The 19,034-nt window shown below is 37.5% G+C and overlaps 1 protein-coding gene across 1 annotated transcript in view; it reads right to left on the bottom strand.

Moving 5' to 3' along the window:
- LOC125830388 (ATP-dependent Clp protease ATP-binding subunit ClpA homolog CD4B, chloroplastic) overlaps positions 1-18,782 on the bottom strand; it is a 569,404-nt gene extending 550,622 nt beyond the window's left edge. Inside the window, exon 1 of the mRNA XM_049509573.1 lies at positions 18,777-18,782. The gene's annotated coding sequence lies outside the window, so the exon portion shown is untranslated. The remainder of the gene's footprint in view (positions 1-18,776) is intronic.
- Between the last annotated feature and the right edge of the window lie 252 nt (positions 18,783-19,034).

Here is a 19,034-nt window from a genome sequence, read left to right as displayed (position 1 = left end):
TGTATGTGTTGTAAAAGAAATATTTCTTCAAGCCAAGGATAACGGCTCATACCAGGAGTCACTTAAGGGATGGTTGATTTAAATGGACCCCCCCCCCCTAAAGAAAACAGTTTGTGCTATGTTCCAAGTTAACAATAGAAATAGGGTTCTACTACTTTCTACTTGTAGATTATAAAAATAGCACAAACAATTTTCTTTGGGGATTCCTTTAACCCAGTCACCCTTGAAGTCACTCATAGTACGAGTCGTTAAGAAAGCTTCTTTCACAATAGATGCAGTGGTACATCAACATACTATGTTGTTCATTCTGTTCTTCCATTTTTGTATCTTTCATGTTCATCGATTTATGAAGAGAAGGGGGAGTCTATACATAATGAGAAAAAAAAATAGAATAGGCATGGTAATTGGGGTTGAGAAGAACTCAACTTATATTCAAATTATGAATGTATTAGAAAATATGTTGACTATTTTACTCTATTTATTTAATTTGAGCTGGTACATTTTTTTTTTTCATCCCGTTGAGAATAAATAAGGTCTAAATCACAAATCTGAACTAAGTAAATTTAATCCTCAATTTATTTGGAAAAAACCCCCCGAACTTAGTGTGTTTAATTCTGAATCTGTTGAATTATTAGTAATCCTAATTACCCCTCTGAATTTTCTTATTTTATATTCTTTCCCCAGCACGATCTCATCTTAAGAGAGTAAGTATACTCGCCTATCACATAATTTTTGTTAAGATATCATTTTAAAAAAATTGAAAATATTATTAATTTTTTAGATTTTTGTAGACCTTATAATTAGATGGTGTTTGTCCATGCTATCTCGAATCCAATATTATGTTATAAAAGTTTAACATTATTCTTATATGAAATTATAGAGAAGAAATATTGGTGAAGTATTATTAGGGAGATCTAAGTTGGGATAAGCAAATAATCCAAGGACAAAATCTACTATTTTTTTCTTTTATATCTAAAAGTATTATTTACATTCATACTAACTCGCTGCCTCTTCTAATTTTTCACCTATATATATATATATACTTCCTCCTCATCTCTCTAGTATGATGAGCATATAAGTAACAAAAATGCGGGAGTAAAATGAGCAACATAGTAAGTTGATATATTAATGTATGAGTTGTAAAAAAAATATTTCTTCAAGCCAGAATAACGGCTCATACCAAGAGTCACTTAAAGGATGGTTGGTTTAAATGAACCCCACACCCACATCCAACGAAACAATTTATGCTATGTTCTAAGTCAACAATAGAAATAGGGTTCTACTACTTTCTACTTGTAGATTATAAAAAAAAAACACACACTTTTCTTTGAAGGTTCCTTTAACCCAGTCACCCTTGAAGTCACTCACAGTACGAGTCGTTATGCCTTGACTTGAAAGAAAGCCTCTTTCACAATGGATGGATTGGTACATTAACATACTATGTTGTTCATTCTGTTCTTGCATTTTTGTATCTTTCATGCTCATCGATTTATGAAGAGAAGGGGGAGTTTATACATAATGAGAAAAAAAAAATAGAATAGGTATGGTAACTGGGGTTGAAAAGAACTCAACTTATATTCAAATTGTGAGTGTATTAGAAGATATGTTGACTATTTTACTCTATTTCTTTATTTTGTGCTGGTGCATTTATTTTATCACCCAGGTGAGAATAAATAAGGTCTAAATCACAGATCTGAACTAAGTAAATTTAATCCTCAACATGATACTTTTTATTTGGAAAAAACTCCTAAACTTAGTGTGTTTTATTCAGAACCTGTTGAATTATTAGTAATCCTAATTACTCCTCTGAATTTGCTTAATTAATAGGATTTACCCCAGGACAATCTCATCTTAAGAGAGTGAGATATACTCACCTATCACAGAATTTGTATTAAGGTATCATTTAAGAAAACTGAAAATATTATTAATTTTTTAAATTATTTTCGACCTTATAAATTAGATGGTGTTTGTCCGTGCTAGCTCGAATCAAATATTATTTTATGAAAGTTTAACTTTATTCTTATATGAAATTATAGAGAAGAAAAATTGGTGTAGTATTATTAGGGAGATCTAAGTTGAGATAAGCTAATAATCCAAGGGACAAAAACTACTATTTTCTTCTTTTATATCTAGAAGTATTATTTACATTCATACTAACTTGCTGCCTCTTCTAATTTTTCACCTATATATTCTTCCTCCTCATCTCTCTAGGATGTTGACCATATAAGTAACAAAAATGCAGGGACAAAATGGGTAACATAATATGAAACACATCAGACTTCGGCAAAGGGCTAAAAATGAAAATCGGGTAAGACCATGAACCCAAAATAGACCATGGACCTTTCACGACACCCTAGGCAGGCCGTTTGTGGGACCACGACCCATTAAGGGCTTCGTGAGTGACCATCCAGGACTACCCTGGCAGGGGTCACCTAGATGGCACCCTAGACGATTCGTCTAGGATTCACGACCCATCAAGGGCATCGTGAACCACCCTCCAAGGGCTGACTATGAGGGAGTCACCTAAACGGTGCCTTTGACGACCCGTCAAGGAGTGCATACAAGTCACCCATATGGTGAGGTTGCACACAAGGCCACAGTGAAGGACCACGGATGCCTAGAGGGTCTGTGAAGCTTCGCGGGGACTGTGAAGTTGTCCTGAAAGAGACTTATCAGACTTTGAGTTTGGGGTCAACTTCAAATTATCATATCTTTCATCACAAATTGAATTAGGTGTCCTATGACCTATCAAATTAAAGGACTTTGAGTCCTCTTTCCAACGCCACCAAGTTTGCCTAATTTCGGGCCTAGAGTAAAAAGTTATGATCATTTAGTGAAGCCATTTCGTGCAGTGCAGCATGACGACCCACTAGACGGGCCATCATGCCTTAAACGGCCCATCAAGCCCCTTGTCAAGGTCACTTCGTCAGCTTTAAGTCAGGGTCATTTTGGTCTTTTCCCCAATGCATTTGGTACTTAAACTATATCGTTTGGTACTTAAACTGCATTGTTTTACTTAGTCTAAGCTTAAGTAATTAGTCAGAAACTAACTAAAACCTTCATTCTCCTAAAATCATCTAACTTAGAAAGAAAAGAAGAGAAAGAGGCGCCAGTTTCTCCCAAGAACAAGTAGCGGTCTTCTTCAAGTTCAGCCCTGAAATTCAAAGGATTTCTCCATAGTTTTTGTCACCAGGTATGTGGGATTTCACTAATGGGTTCCTATCACCTATTAGGTACATAGAATTCAGTCAATTCTTTAGTTTCTCCATAAAGTGTTTAGAACTAGGGTTCCTAAATCTTAGGGATCCATTGCAATTTAGTTGTTATAGTCTCTATAATTTTAATTACATATTTCTTGGAGAATTAGTGTAATCTCATGTATATAACTCAAAAACCTTAGCTTGTGTTAATTATCAGTATTTTAGGAATTATACTTGCTTGGCAGATTAGTCAAACAATCATGCTTCAAAATTCGAATGCCATATCTTTCAGTATATTTATATTGCATTCTCAGATAATTATCAATATTTTGATCTACTCAGTATTTCAATTTTATTTTAGCTTTACATTCAGTTGGGAGTAGACTTAGCACCAAGTTGGACTAGGGTTCAGCGTACCCTCAAGTCCCAGAACTACATGCCCCCATAGGTTTATAAGTTGTTAGGCATCAGCTTTGGTGATCACACCACAGTCATGAGTTTATACCCCAGAAAGGTATATTGGGTCCTCTCGATAGGGCATATACATTGGACTCCACGTTTACCTCACGTGGTATATGTGGATTAATAGTATCTCCCACGATTAGATTCATATTACATTGACCATATATTCAGTAATTACTTTAGTATTCAATTCAGCATGTTATCTTCATAATTAGTACTTGGTCATTGCATCCAGCTCGATTTTAAGTTATTCTTTAGTATATCTATTTCCACGTTTAGTTGTAATATTGTTCAACTTAGCATATATCATGTATGCTCAGTATATTCAAAGTACAAACGCATACTTTTGCACTACATCGTTTCATATTGTAGGTTCAGGTGCTCATCATCCAAACTGTGCTTAGCTCGATTTCCAGTCCGTACTCAGCTGCTTCAGTAGTGAGTCCTCATCATCCGACGACATTTCTTTATACTTTTAATTTAGTTAGTTCATTACTAGTTTCAGTATTTTAGAGTTAGCTGGGGACTTGTCCTATCAGCTAATCAATATTAGAAGCTTTCATATATAGAGTCAAATTCAGTTTTTTTTGTGATGTCCCGCATTTGAACTATGTTATATTCTTAGTTGAACTCTTTTAGATTTACTCATCTATCAGTTATACTTCTACTTAATTAGAGTTACTTTAGTATACTTGTGTCATGACATGGGTTAGCTTGAGGTCACTTGTGACACTGTGCATCGTGTTGCGTCTAGGAGGTAGCCTCAGGGAATGACAAAATTGGTATCAAAGCATCAGGTTCAAGAGTCCTAGGGTGTTTGAAATCCGCACTAAGTAGAGTCTATTTTATGGGTGTGAAGCGTGCCACACCTATGAGAGGGAGGATACGAGGTGTTCTAAGAAAAACTTCACTTCTTTTGCTATCTTTATCATGCGATAAACTGTGAATCAACTTCTCCCTTCTAATTCATCATTATGTGTTTCAGATCATGCCTCCTCACAAAGCTAACTCACGAAATTCTAATGCATGAAATGCTAATGCAGTTCCTCCGGTCCCAAACCATGAGGTTACAAAAATGCAAAGTACTGCATTTCATCCGCAAACTAATGGTCATGCAGAGCGTACGATTCAGGTCTTTAAGGACATGTTGATATCTTACGTGATCGATTTCAAGAATAGTTAGGATGATCACCAACCTGTCATAGAGTTCATTTATACTAACGCTTTCATTCCAGTATTTAAATGAAGCACTATATGGGCATAGATGCAGGTCTCCAGTTGGTTGGTTCGAATTAGGTGAAGCAACCTTGATTGGGCCAGATTTGGTTCATGAGGATATGGAGAGAGTTTAGCTCATCAGAGATAAACGAAAGACAACTCAGATTCGTCAAAAGTCCTATGCAAATGTGAGGAGAAGGGACTTGGAGTTTAAAATCGATGATTGGGTTTTCTTGAAAGTGTCACCCATGAATGGGGTGATAATATTTGGTAAGAAAGGAAAGCTCAATTCCAAGTATGTAGGTCCTTATAGAATCCTGAAAAGGTTTGGTAATGTGGCTAAGGAGTTAGAGTTGCCAACAGAATTAGCAGCAGTCCATCCAGTCTTTCACATTACCTTGTTGAAGAAGTGTGTGGGTCATCCGGTGTAAGACCAAAAACCCAAAATGGACCATGGACCCTTCACGGCACCCTAGACGGGCCTTTTGGGGATCCACGACCCGTTAAGGGCTTCGTGAGTGACTATCCAGGACTGCCCTAGAAGGGTCCATCTAGACAAAATGCTACATGGTTTTTCTATAGGTTCACAGCCCATCAAGGGCATCATGAACCACCCTCCAGGGGCTACCTGTGAAGGACCTAGACGGTGTCTTTAACGGCCTGTGGCGAGTTGTACGGCCCATCAAAAGGTCCGTACAAGTCACCCAGATGGTGAGTTTTCGCCCAAGGATAATGTGAAGGACCACGGATGTCTAGACTACTGTGAAGACGTCCGTGAAAGAGACTTCTTAGACTTTGAGTTTAGGGTCAACTTCAAACAATCATATTCTTTCAATAAAAAAATTAGGTGGCCCATAACCTATCAAATTAAAGGTCTTTGAGTCCTCTTTCCAACTCCACCAAGTTTGCCTAATTCTGAGCCCGAAGTAAAAAATTATGATAATTTTAGTGAAGCCCAGTCAGGTGGGGCAGCATGACGACCCACTAGACGGGCCATCATGCCTTAGACGGCCTGTTAAGCCCCTCGTAAAGGTCACTTCATCAAATTTAAGTCTGGATCATTTTGGTCTTATCCTCTGTACTTTTGGTACTTGTATCACCTCGATCTAAGAAAGAGCTAAAGTTAGAAATAGCTAAATTGAGATTGGTACAAGTTGATCTTCAATTGTCAGTTTTGGGTCAACTTCAAATAGCCATAAATTTAGCACATGATGAGTTAGGTGACCCATTAGGTATCAAATCAAAGGTCGTTAAGTCATCTTTCCAACGCCGCCGAGTTCACTGAATTCTGAGTTCAGATGAAAGACATATGTTTGTTTGAGTGCAGCCTGTCTAGTTAAGGAAATTCATTCATTTTAAGGAGGAGTATTTTGGTCTTTTCCTTACCACACTAGGCCTATATGTTTTTTTCACCCTTATAGGGATCTAAGCTGATTGGAATCAGTCTTATTCATTCCAAAAAAGCTTGGGGTTTTTTAGGAGAAGTTCAAGAAAAGAAAAAAGAAGGTTCAAGATTCTTGCAAGCTTTGAGGATTTTCGCCAAGAACTTCGATCTTTCAAGGTATGTAAGCTTTCATGGTGATGGGTTTGTTCACCTCACACCAATCATGAGTTTCCATTAAGTATTCGTTAATGAGATTGTATATTTTGATATTCTTGATGAAGCTCTTGAGGTTTTGGCCTTCATTCTTTAACAATGGAGTTTGTTGAGTTCTTGAGGTAAGGTCTTGCGAATGAGTGTTGTTCTTGATCGGTTTTGTGTTGATTTCATTGTAATAGTTTTGGGTTTATGTTTCCAAAGGAGTTTGAAGGAATCATTTGATTCTAGATGAGTTAGGCCTTGGAATTGAGAAGAAGAATTTGTCAAAATCTGGGCATGGGGGTGGGGCGGCGCGCCACCACTGCACCAAAACTACTGCTCAATAGTTTAGGGCCTGGCACGGTGCACCACTCAGTGCAACTAACTACTATCCAGTAATTTTTGTGTGTGTTCCCTCGAAGAGTACCTATGTTCTCTACTTGATATCCACACTTAAAGTTTTCATTAATCCTTTGAGAGATCATGCGTATCCTAATCATAGCTCTTGAATTAACGTTTCAAATTCAAGTTAGAGTTAAGATGAATGTTTGAGAAAGTCCAAATGAGTCATTTTGAGAAGTCTTTTGCAATCATTTATAAATTGTTTTAAGATTTGAGTAAATGAGTATGAGAATGAGGAAAGTTGAGTTTCATATTTCAAAATGAGAATAAGGGAACTAATTATTTCCAAGTGTAAACACTTTTGCATTTAAAACGAGAGGAAACCTTGATTTCTAAACGAGTTTATGAGGAGTTTTGAACATTATATCTTTTAAGAGAATCTTTTGAGTAATTATGACAAATTGAATAAGAGTTATATTTTTTAAAACATATGAGCATGACTTATATATTATTGGGAGTAGTATTGAGCACCGATATGGGGGCTGAATTTAGACAACTCAAAATACGCATAACCATGTATGCCAACATGGGTAACAAGATCATACTCTTTAGATGATTTCTTATTGCTTTTAAGCACAACTTAGTGGATCCACTTAGTTGAGGATGTCCTACACTCCGGCAAGGTATAGGAAAGTTCTGGTAGTGTGGCCAAACGTTGTATCATTACGTAGCTCTTAGTGATGGTTGTCGATTAGAGAATGTCCCAAATAAGAGTAAAAGTTTATTATTGTCACGACCCAACCTACCGGGCCGTGTGGGCACCTACTCTAACACCTAGGTAGGAGAACCCTCGATTCCCAATAGTTAAAATCATTCCAAAAATTAAGAAAACAGACAAATAAAGGAATTTTAGATAATATTTTTATAAAAACAACAGTTTTAAACGACTCAAGTTAAGACTTGTAAAGTAATTAATACCCCAGAGATCTTGTCTAAACAGGTACAAGAGCTACTAAAAGTACAAAGTAAGACATACAGCTTCTATCATGCGAAAGGAAAAATAGAAGTTGTTGGAGATTTGTCGGCGTCTTCACCTAGGAAACATCGTTGATCCTGCAACCAGACTATGCCCAAAAGCCATAGCAAGAGTAGTATCAATACAACCACATGTACTGGTAGGCATCATCGATCAACCCGAATACCCACAGCATAATATAAGAAATCAACAGGTGAAACATGCAATAAGACTAATCGCTCCTACACCTTTATATTTACTAAAACGCCTTAGAGGCTCTAACCATTACTCTCTCCGTGCTTGATCATACTTAATCATTACATCCCTTTAGAAAACCTTATGGAGATAACTACTACCAACCCAGTAGACACTCACGACTATCCTTCACTTCATTCCCATCTCCACTCCACTTACAACCCCATATTATGCTTATCAAGGATTACTACCCCCTTTGGGGGAAAACCCAACTCTAACACCATCACAAACCACCACCCCGAATCTTCACGATGATACTCATGACCACCTTCTAAATAACAAGGATAGCACCAGGACCCTTAGTTCCCCATTACCATAGTACAACCCGAATTGAAACTCTACCCTTCACAATTCATTTCGCAACAGGCATCACCAAGTAACTTACTACGTCGCAATCCCCACATATAAGAACATAATGAACAATCCACTAAACTCTTCATGAAACATGTCCAATTCCACATTATCAATAATACAAGCAATTACAACTATGATACAAGTCAATGGACCTCTTATGGAACTACACCCAAACTGTTAGTGTACCAGAACGTGGTACCCGATCCAATGCAAGTAAATGTGTCGAAACGTAGCACGCGATCCAATAAATATTCCGATACGTGACATCTGATCCAATGCAAGTTAGTGTGTCGGTACGTGACACCTGATCCAATGCAAGTTAGCATGTCGGTACGTGACACCTGATCCAATCATCACAATCATAATCATATTCACATCCATAACATACAATACCCACTTCATATAGTCAAGTACTCAAGTTCATGGCATGCATTGTTATAATAACTTCATTAGGTTTGATTCTATTTTAATTGAATGTCATCACTCATGCATACCAAACACCAACCGATCGACCAACATTCTACAATTAGGAAATTACAACAATCGCCTCAACCCTATTCCACAAATTAGGGATTTCTCCTACGGTATACGTCTAATGTAACACTTAAGAATATACGCATGATCAACCCTTATTTGGTGCACAAAAAGTCTAAGCATGAATTCTACCATCAATTTCGATACACCACGCAGTGAATAACGAATTTAAAACTACTTAATTAAATAAACCTAGCCTACCTGGGTGCCAAGCGGCTGCACGGAATTATAGCTCCAATTCGAGTTTCTGGTTGACAAGACGGTGAGTTTGGCCAAGAATCTACAAGTCATCGATATTCTTACGCTAGAATTCTCATCCTCCTTATTTCCCAAGCCTAGCACAACTTTTTGAGGGTTTCTGGTATGGTTTTCGTCTAATTTAGGTGTTTTTGGAAGAAGGGTAAAATAAGATTTTGAGTTATTTACATTCTGTCTCGCCTAACCCGCTCTGGCGGCTACTTACTCTGTTGTGGCACTGCCGCCCTAGCGTCATCTGGACCGTTCTGGCGGGACAGTGGGCCCAGTATTTTTTTAGAGTATTTCTTTTCTAAATAATGACGGTTTGGGTCGTTACAATAGATACCACTTTACTCTTCGTTTGTCCCCAAATGACTAGTGAATAGATCATTGCGCGCCTACCTCGAAGTATTTTTAAGTTAATATACTAGACCCCTTACGGAGCCACAATGGATAGTGACTTTTCAAAATTTAAAACACGAAGGTCGTTATACTCAAGGGGTCGGTTAGGAATTTACGGCAAGACACGAAGAAATGAACGCGTCCAACATACACAGTCTGACCCCGCTAGGGCGCCAGCCCTTCCGCTGAGGTGGGAACGTTGTGGCGAGGGATATCCCACTGAGGCGGTAGATCGAAGGAAATAAAGAGGGAAAAGAAGATCAATTCTTCATTTTTTCCCTAAACTCAGTCCCAAATTCCAAAAACACTATCAATCACTTCGTTCTGGACGTCAAAATCAAGGTAAATTTATTGTTTCTCACGCTCTTTATTGTAATACTTACTTAACTACGATTGCATGATGACTAATTGATCGAACTAAAATGGTTTTTGGGTAGTTATTCAAAAATGAACTAAGGTTATTAGTTTGATAGATAATTGTAGCATGGATACTTCCCTTACGTCCTAACGTCTCCACAATGTCCTAGGCGTAAGGATTTCGTAAAATATGATCTAATCGGTACCAAAATGAGTAGGGGAATTTGAAAAGTCTCTAGAAGAAAAACTTTGATTCAGACACAATTTAGGGGTTATCTTGTTTAAATGATTGCATATTTATGTTCTAGAATACTTAATCGACTCTGATCTGCTGAAATTCTATTGAAAATGAGGGTTTTGGGATGAAGAGGTGTCATGATTGCGCCTGGTGTTTGTCCCAGATGAAGGCCGATCTGGCGTCCTCCATCCCATTATGGCAGCCTCCATCATCCCACTCTGGAGGGATTTTAGCCGATGTGGCGGGGCTTGGGACGGTTGCCTGGGTCCCCTTTTTGGTTAGAAATTTCCTTTTTCCTTGAACCAGGTATTGTCTAGTCCCATGATGTTCTAACGTATACTTTTCAACTTTTGAAGGCTTACTTAAATGGCTGAAATTAATGTAGAAAATCTTCCTTTTGTCTGGTTCCCCGATGCTGCTAGTCGGGAACAGTACTATGATCACTGGAACACCAAGTTCTGCTGCGAGTGGGGGTTCCATTTGTTGGACCTAGACCGGAAAGCGCCTGACTTTTATACTAGTTTTATGGATTTTGGTTGGGCTTTATTGACCAAGGGTCTCCCCGCGGCGCGCTACACTTGGGTATGGCATGTTGTACTTCCTATCATCCACTGGGACGACCCTAACCCTACCATCCACATTTGAGGAGTGGACATCCCTCTAAATGCTTCCTACATAAATGATGTGCTCAAGGTGTCGGACGCCTCCAACGTTGAGTATGAGGCCAAGTTGAGAGAGATGGATTTGGGCTGACTTAGGATGCTCTGATCGAGCTTACGCATCGGGACAGGATTTACTGGCATACTACAAAGGGCCTCACTAGCATGGACTGGTCACCAGATGCTAAGAGGCGGCTAAACTTGGTTACCAGGAGGATCCACCTGTCAGGCAACCGGACAACGTGACCTTCCCTTGGGCCTTGGTGGTGGTGTGTGCTATTCATGGCATCGGACTCCATGTGGGTGCACAGATCATCTCGGAGTGGAAGGTGTTCTATCAGGGGAACAAAAAGACGTTTTTCCTACCCGAGCTGGTGACAGCGATGTGAAAGAGAGATGAGGTGCCACTCATAGATGCTGACGAGGTACTTCTTATGGATCCCCCCTTCCACATTCTTTTAATTAGGTAGGGTTTTACCTCTGGGAGCAAGAGAAGGAGAAAAGTTTGGGCCAGCAGCAGTCAGGCGGCTAAGGAGGCGGAGGATGAGGGAGAAGGCGTTGATGCAGGTGACGACACTCTTCCCACCTAGTCCCAGCCCCCACTATCTAGTGCTCGTGTGGAGGAGGACCTGGCGGCCGTCCAGCGAATCTTTTGGGGCTCCTGGGCTAGTACCTCAACTTCGGTTCCACCCCCCCCCCCACTGCTCTTGAATTGGAAATTCTCCGCCACCAGCTGCGACGGGAGAAAAAGAAAATCATGGAAAGGAATCGTCTGATGGGCCGAGTGTGGAAGACTCTGAAAGACATTTTCTCCTGCGTCACCCCCCGGCAGGAGCTCCCCACACTTAGGCCAGAGGATTTCGCGGAGTTTCATTGGTTGAGTGATGCTTAGGCTGGCGAGACAGCACCAGAGAACATGGGGTTCGACAGCGACACTTCGTATTCCCAGGGTTATTGATCAGATTTTTACCCCTCTTGGGCAGGTATTGAACAATACTTTATTTTATCTTTTCGTTTTCCTTAATTTTATTACGCACATGGATGTTGGGTTTCAAAGCTATTATTTAGATTGATCCGGGTTATAACTTAATATTTTGTTGATGAGATTCTGTCTCCCCCTGTCTCTCTCTGGCAGGAGGAATCCCGCACTGGCGGCCTCGCCTTGGTGGAAAAATCCTACCCCAATGGCCTTAAAAGAAACAGAACCCTTGCCAACAATTTTCTGGGGTTCTTCTCTTTTCTAAATTTCCCATAGATTACCAGGCTATACTAAGCATTTACGGAAACCCGCTTAGTATGGAGGGGCAATATCTACTCCGGTCAACGCAACGATACACACCCCAAACTCACTCTAATTAATTCGATACCGTCACTCACACATCCCCAGGATACGCCTAGACACTCACACTATTATAACTTGCATAATTTCAACAATAGGCCAGCATATTGCACATATCAAAGTTCAGTCACACATTTATTGGCACACAATCATATCATAGCATCTAAGAAAATACATTCTTCACACCAACAGTTAATTCCGCAATAGGAAGTAAACATTCACAGTTTCAAGTTACAATGCACAGACAAGTCCAAAATTTTAGTTAATTCACTCCATGGATGACCATTACTGATCATCCATGCAATTACACAACCCCTAGAGCCAGATATCAATTGGAACCTTCTCAGTTCCAATTTACTCTGCTTGTGTCCCTTCAATCGTGATCACGGTGTCCGGTTCACTTTGTTGAGATACCAATTGTAATAGAGAGATACCAATTGGACTCAACTCGTACCACAAGAGACACTCGTACGAAATGAGAGAAAAAGTGGAACAAATGTGGACGTCAACACACCAATCCACAGGAGTCTACTCCACATTTTGCTCTTTTACTGGGAGATCGGTAACCTGGGCTCTGATACTAATTTGTCACGACTAAACCTACCGGGCCGTACAGGAACCACTCTAACACCTAGGTAGGAGAACCCTCGACTCCCAATAGTTAAAATCATGCAAAAAAAATTAAGAAAACTGAGGAATAAAGGAATTTCAGATAATATTTAAATAAAAACAAGAGTTTTAAACGACTCATGTTAAGACTTGTAAAGTAATTAACACCCCAAGGATCTAGTCTAAATAGGTACAAGAGCTATTAAGAGTAAAAAGTAAGATATAATAATAAAACGACACAGCTTCCATCATGCGGAAGGAAAGATAGAAGCTGCTGGAGATTTGTCGTCGTCTTTACCTATGAAATATCGTTGATCCTGCAACCAGACTATGCGCAAAAGGCAAAGCAAGAGTAGTATCAGTACAACCACACGTACTGGTAGGCATCATCAGTCAACCTGAATACCCACCGTATAATATAGGAAATCAATTGGCAAAACATGCAATAAGACTAATCGCTTTTCCACCTTTATATTTACTAAAACACCTTAAAGGCTCTAACCATTACTCGCTCCGTGCTTGATCATACTTAATCATTCCATCCCTTTATAAGACCTGCCGGAGATAACTACTACCAACCCGGTTGACACTCACGACTATCCTTCAATTCATTCCTGTCTCCACTTCACTTACAACCCCATATTACGCTTATCAAGGATTACTACCCCTTTTTGGGGGAAAACACCATCACTAACCACCACCCCGAATCTCCACGATGATACCCATGACCACCTTCTAAATAACAAGGATAGCACCGGGACCCTTAGTTCCCATTTACCATACTACAACCTGAATTGGAACTCTACCTTTCACAATTCATTTTGCAACAAGCATTGCCAATGAACTTACCACATCGCAATCCCCACATATAAGAACATAATGAACAATCCACTAAACTCTTCATGCATGTACAATCCCACATTATCAATAATACAAGCAATTACACATATGATGCAAGTCAATGGCCCTCTCATGGAACCAATACACAAATTGTTAGCGTACCGGAACATGGTACCCAATCCAATACAAGTTAGTGTGTTGGAACGTAGCACCCGATCCAATAAATATACTGATACATGACATCCGATCCAATGCAAGTTAGCGTGTCAATATGTGATACCCGATCCAATGTAAGTTAGCCTATCGGTACGTGACACCCGATCCAATCATCACAATCATAATCATATTCACATCCATAACATACAATACCCATTTCATATAGTCAAGTACACAAGTTCATGGCATGCATTGTTATAATAACTTCATTAGGTTTGAATCTACTTTTATTGAATGTCATACACGCATGCATACCATACACCAACTAATCGACCAACATTATACAATTAGGAAATCACAACAATCACCTCAACCCTATTCCACAAAATAGGGCTTTCTCCTAAGGTATACGTCTAATGTAACACTTAAGAATATACGCATGATCAAGCCTTGTTCAGTGCACAAAAGGCCTAAGAATGAATTCTACCATCAATTTCGACATAACACGCACTGAATAACGAATTTGAAACTACTCAATCAAATAAACCTAGCCTACCTAGGCGCCAAGCTGCTACATGGAATTATAGCTCCAATTCAGGTTTTCGGGCGACAAGACGGTGAGTTTGGCCAAGAATATGCAAGTCATCGATCTCTTTACGCTAGAATTCTCTTCATCCTTCTTTCCCAAGCCTAGGGCAGCTTTTGGAGGGTTTACGGGATGGTTTTCGTCTAATTTAGGTGTTTTTGGAAGAAGGAGGAAATAAGACTTCGCATTATTTACATTCTGCCTCGCCTAACCCGCTCTGGCGACTACTTACCCCATTGTGGCGCTACCGTCCTAGCGGCATCTGGCCCACCTTGGCGGGACAGTGGCCCCAGCATTTTCCCATAGTTTACTTTTCTAAATAACGATTGTTCGATTGTTACAATTATTGTCTTTTTATATACATTGAGTTATTATCTACTGTTTTAAGAATTGTATATATATTGCATCTTTATCGTTGTTTTCATATTGAGTTGAGTCAAGTATTCTTGAGTTGAGTTGAGTTGAGTATTCTTGAGTTGAGGTTAGATGGGGGTGAGTATGTCTTCCTTTTTATCAGTTCAAGCTAAGGCTGGCAAGGGGACCGGACCAGCACAACAGGACCAGTTTTATCAGAACCGGTACCGAAATCGATCCTCGTTAAAGGGGAGAATTACCATAACCGGATCTTACCGGAACTGGTTCTACTGGAAATTTTCGGAAGTTCTGCCCAGTCCCATAGTTACCGAATCGGAACCGGTTTGGACCGGAACCGGATCATTGTAACGGATCTTTTTATCATTAAGTTTAATTATAATATAATTTATAATATTAATAGTATATTTTAATATTTTTATTAAATATTTATTAACTTAATCTTTAACTTTTTATAAAACTTCAATTTAAAACATTAAAGTTTAATAAAGTTTATAGTTTCAAATTGAATTTTTATAAATTTAAAACTTCAAGTTAAAAACTCTAAAGTCTAAACGTTAACCATTAAACATTTTGTAAACTAACTTTAAACTTTAAATTGAATTTAAAGTTCCAATTTTAAATTTTAAATTCAATTTAAAGTTTAAATTTTAAAATTCAATTTTAAACTTTAAAGTTTAAAGTTTAAAGTTTAAATTTTAGTTTTATATTAGGCTAATATAAATATAGTTGAAAATTAAATTTATAAAATGACTTGCATTAAATATAAGAGACTATTTTTTCAAAAAATCATGGCGAATAACAGTATATTTATTCAAATAAATAAATTGTACAAATATAAATAATAGAAAGAGTACCTAATCTAGGTATTGAATATTAATTATTAAACTCGTAGTTGAAAATTTTTTGAAAATTTTTTCGTAACTTTTGCATCATTTCAAAAGAAACATTATTTGTAACTTGTATTTGTCGTACTTCCTCCATTGCTTCCATGTCATCATCACTATTATCACCAAATATTTTATCTATTTCGTCTTCTATTTGGCTATTTAATTGTGGTGTCTGGTATTTCTTCTTTCGGCATTGACCCAATCTCTAAACAACACTAATATTTCCAACTATCATTTGCTAATGAATATCGATGATGCTTGAATCGCTAGCACATCTCGAACAACCCTACAAGGTTCAAAAATTATTTTTCACGATTCTTCCACCATACTAATAGTTGAGATTGAGGTTGTCCTTCTTTATTCCTAATCTTTTCCCATGCCTGATTGAAATATAAATCAAAATCATTATTGGTAGAGGATCCAAGACCAAGATAATCATCCATAAACTCATCTATATCATCACTTTTAGGCCTAGAAGATGGAGGTTCAACTATTGGAATATTTTTTTCTATAGCTTTATATGTATTATATAAATCTCTTGCTTTTGTTATTATGCTTCTTTTACAATCTTCAACACTAGGAGTTTCATCCACTTCAATTTCTAAATTTACATAATTTTTTTCAATCAATCTTTGAACACCTTTTAATTTGTAATTTGGGTTGAATAAAATAGCAGTCAAATAGATATGAGGAATAGGGAAAAAATATTTTTAAAATTTTTCAATCATAAAAACAAGTGATTATTTAAACAATCTTTTCCTTTATATTTTACAAATTCAGATGAAATAGCACAAATATTTACTAAAACAGAAGAAATAGTTGGATAATATTGACTAGAAACAACATTTGTTGATTTATAAAAAACACTTAAAATTCAATAAGTTCTTTTGAATTTTCCCAATCTTCATAACCAATTCTTAAATCTGGGTCCGCATATGAGCATTAAAAACTAATTGTATCGGCTCTTGAAAAACATAAGCAACTTCAAGCATTTCAAATAAAGAATTTTATCTAGTGCATACTTCTTTTGGAACTTTCTATATGTAAGTCCACATTCTTTAAAACGATTTTTAAATTCTGTAATTCTAGCTTTTATTTTAGCTTTAAGAATCCAATTACAAGCAATTCTAATTTTTTCACAAGAAATTCCAAAATGAGAAATACCATTTTTTACTACCAAATTATAAACATGTGCAACACACTTAATATGAAAAGAATCATTATCAATTGGACAAAGTCTACATTTTAAATAATCAACTTCTTTTAAATTATTAGAAGCATTATTTAAAGTGACACTCATTATTTTATCACATATTCCATAAAATTGTAAAATAGTTATGTTGTATAAAAACAGGTTTTAGTTTCTTCAACATATTTATACCCTAATATTCATTTTTTCATGTTTCATTCATGGTCAATCCAGTGGACAGTAACAGTAAAATAATCATTACCATTAGGACTACGTCTCATATCAGAAGTAATAGATAATCTACCATCATAATAAACAAATAAACAACGAAGAAAATGACAATATTCTTTTTGATATTTAAAAAGATCACATTTAATTGTACTTCTTGGAATACCTTCATAATTTGGGTTATACAATTTCCGAATATAATGAATAAAATCAGGATGTGAAGGAAATGAAAAAGGCAAACCACAAACATCAACCATTTTAGCCAATTCCCTACGATCTTTTTCTTTACTATATGTGCGGTGTGTGCTTGGGCCAGACGGGTTAGTCATGTTTAGCACACTTTCAACCATATTAGAACCTCCAACTCCTATAGACTTTTCAGGTATGATATTCCCTTTCTATTAGCTCTTTCTATATCATCTAGGCGAGCAAATTCTTTATTACACTTTCTCAAATGCGTTCTTAGTCGTCTCAATCACCTTGCGCTCTCGTAGTCATATGTTTCATGGTAAATTTACATTTCGTGCAAGTAACAGTAGTTTTTTCCTCATTTTGTACCAAAAAATTCCATACTAAAGATCTTTTAACACGTACAATGGTCTTTGAAAAAGTTGGTAAAGGGGGGATATCATTTTGTTCCGGTAATTTAGTAGCCGGACTAGTAGGGGTAGGGGTCTCATCAACTTCGTCATTTATTTCTACTTCCTCATCTAATTCTTCCTCAAAATTAGTAAAATATATGTTTAATGTCTCAAGATCTATTTCATTTTCAGAATTAAATTTAGTAATATTTGGTCGTGACATAAAAGGAGTTTCATCAACATGAGTATAATCATCAGTATTAATTCAAAATCTAGGTGGCAAATGTTTAGAACTAGAACTACTAGTTCCTCCTCCCCTATTATTTTTTCTTTCCGACATTGGTGTTTTACAACTATTTCTTTTCAAAGTCATGTTAAAGTTTAAAATAATTTAATATTATGAAAAAGCAAGATATTATAACAAAAAAAATAAAGTAACTTAATAAATAAACAAATAAAAAATAAAGTTGGAACGAATGAACGAACGTCTACGTAAAATTAGACGTATAACCAAAGCCGAAACTGAGAGATGCCAATTGAAGCTTCCGATTTACTTCAAATAAATCTCCAAAATCTGAACTCCAAGTCACTATCACAAAATAATAATTATGAATTTATGAGAGATTGAAAATTGAGAGATTTTGTAACATGTTAATGGAATAGTTTATGAATTTGTGAGTTAAATGAAAGAATATGTATATTTATAGTGTTAAGGCGTTAGAGAGGGGTAGGGGGTAAATTTTAGCCATTTTGGGCCCCTGCCCAACGACTATTATGGTTGTTACACATTTAAAAAATTAAAAATAGACCTGACCGTTGAACCGGTTCAAATCGGACCGAAATCGAATCAACCAGGTAAAAACCCGGGTTCTGTTTTGGTACCTATTTCGGTACCCTATCGACTGGTTCCTTACCGGTTCAACCGGTATCGGATATACCAGCACGAGAACCATACCGGAATCGGACAGGGTAAAAATCGGTCCAATTGCCAGCCTTAGTTCAAGCCTATGTTTATGCTTCAGATCTCCCCTTTCATGCTCGTATATTCAATGTACTGACACTATTTGTCCTGCATCTTTTCATGATGCAGATACAGGTATTCAGGGTCATCAACAGGCGCTCTGTTGATACCACTTGAAGTCCCAGTTAGCTTTGGTGAGCCTCCTTGCTTCCGGAGGGTTCCTATAACACCCCGTATTCAAAATAGACAAAAATGCAGATTTTGAGAAGTTGCAGGTGCAACTTACGGTCACCATCCACGGACCGTAGGTCAGACCACGGCCCGTGCTGGTGGTCCGTGGTTCGCCACTGCAACCCCTCCCCAACCAGCTCAGAAAATTGGTTAAGTCTCGACTCACAGACAGACCCACGGTCCGTAGATCAGACCACGGT

The sequence above is a fragment of the Solanum verrucosum genome, unplaced genomic scaffold (assembly GCF_900185275.1).
Source record: "Solanum verrucosum unplaced genomic scaffold, falcon-dt-bn FXZP01000228.1, whole genome shotgun sequence".
NCBI classification, from domain to species: Eukaryota; Viridiplantae; Streptophyta; class Magnoliopsida; order Solanales; family Solanaceae; genus Solanum; species Solanum verrucosum.
This window is presented reverse-complemented; position numbering and strand designations above follow the sequence as displayed.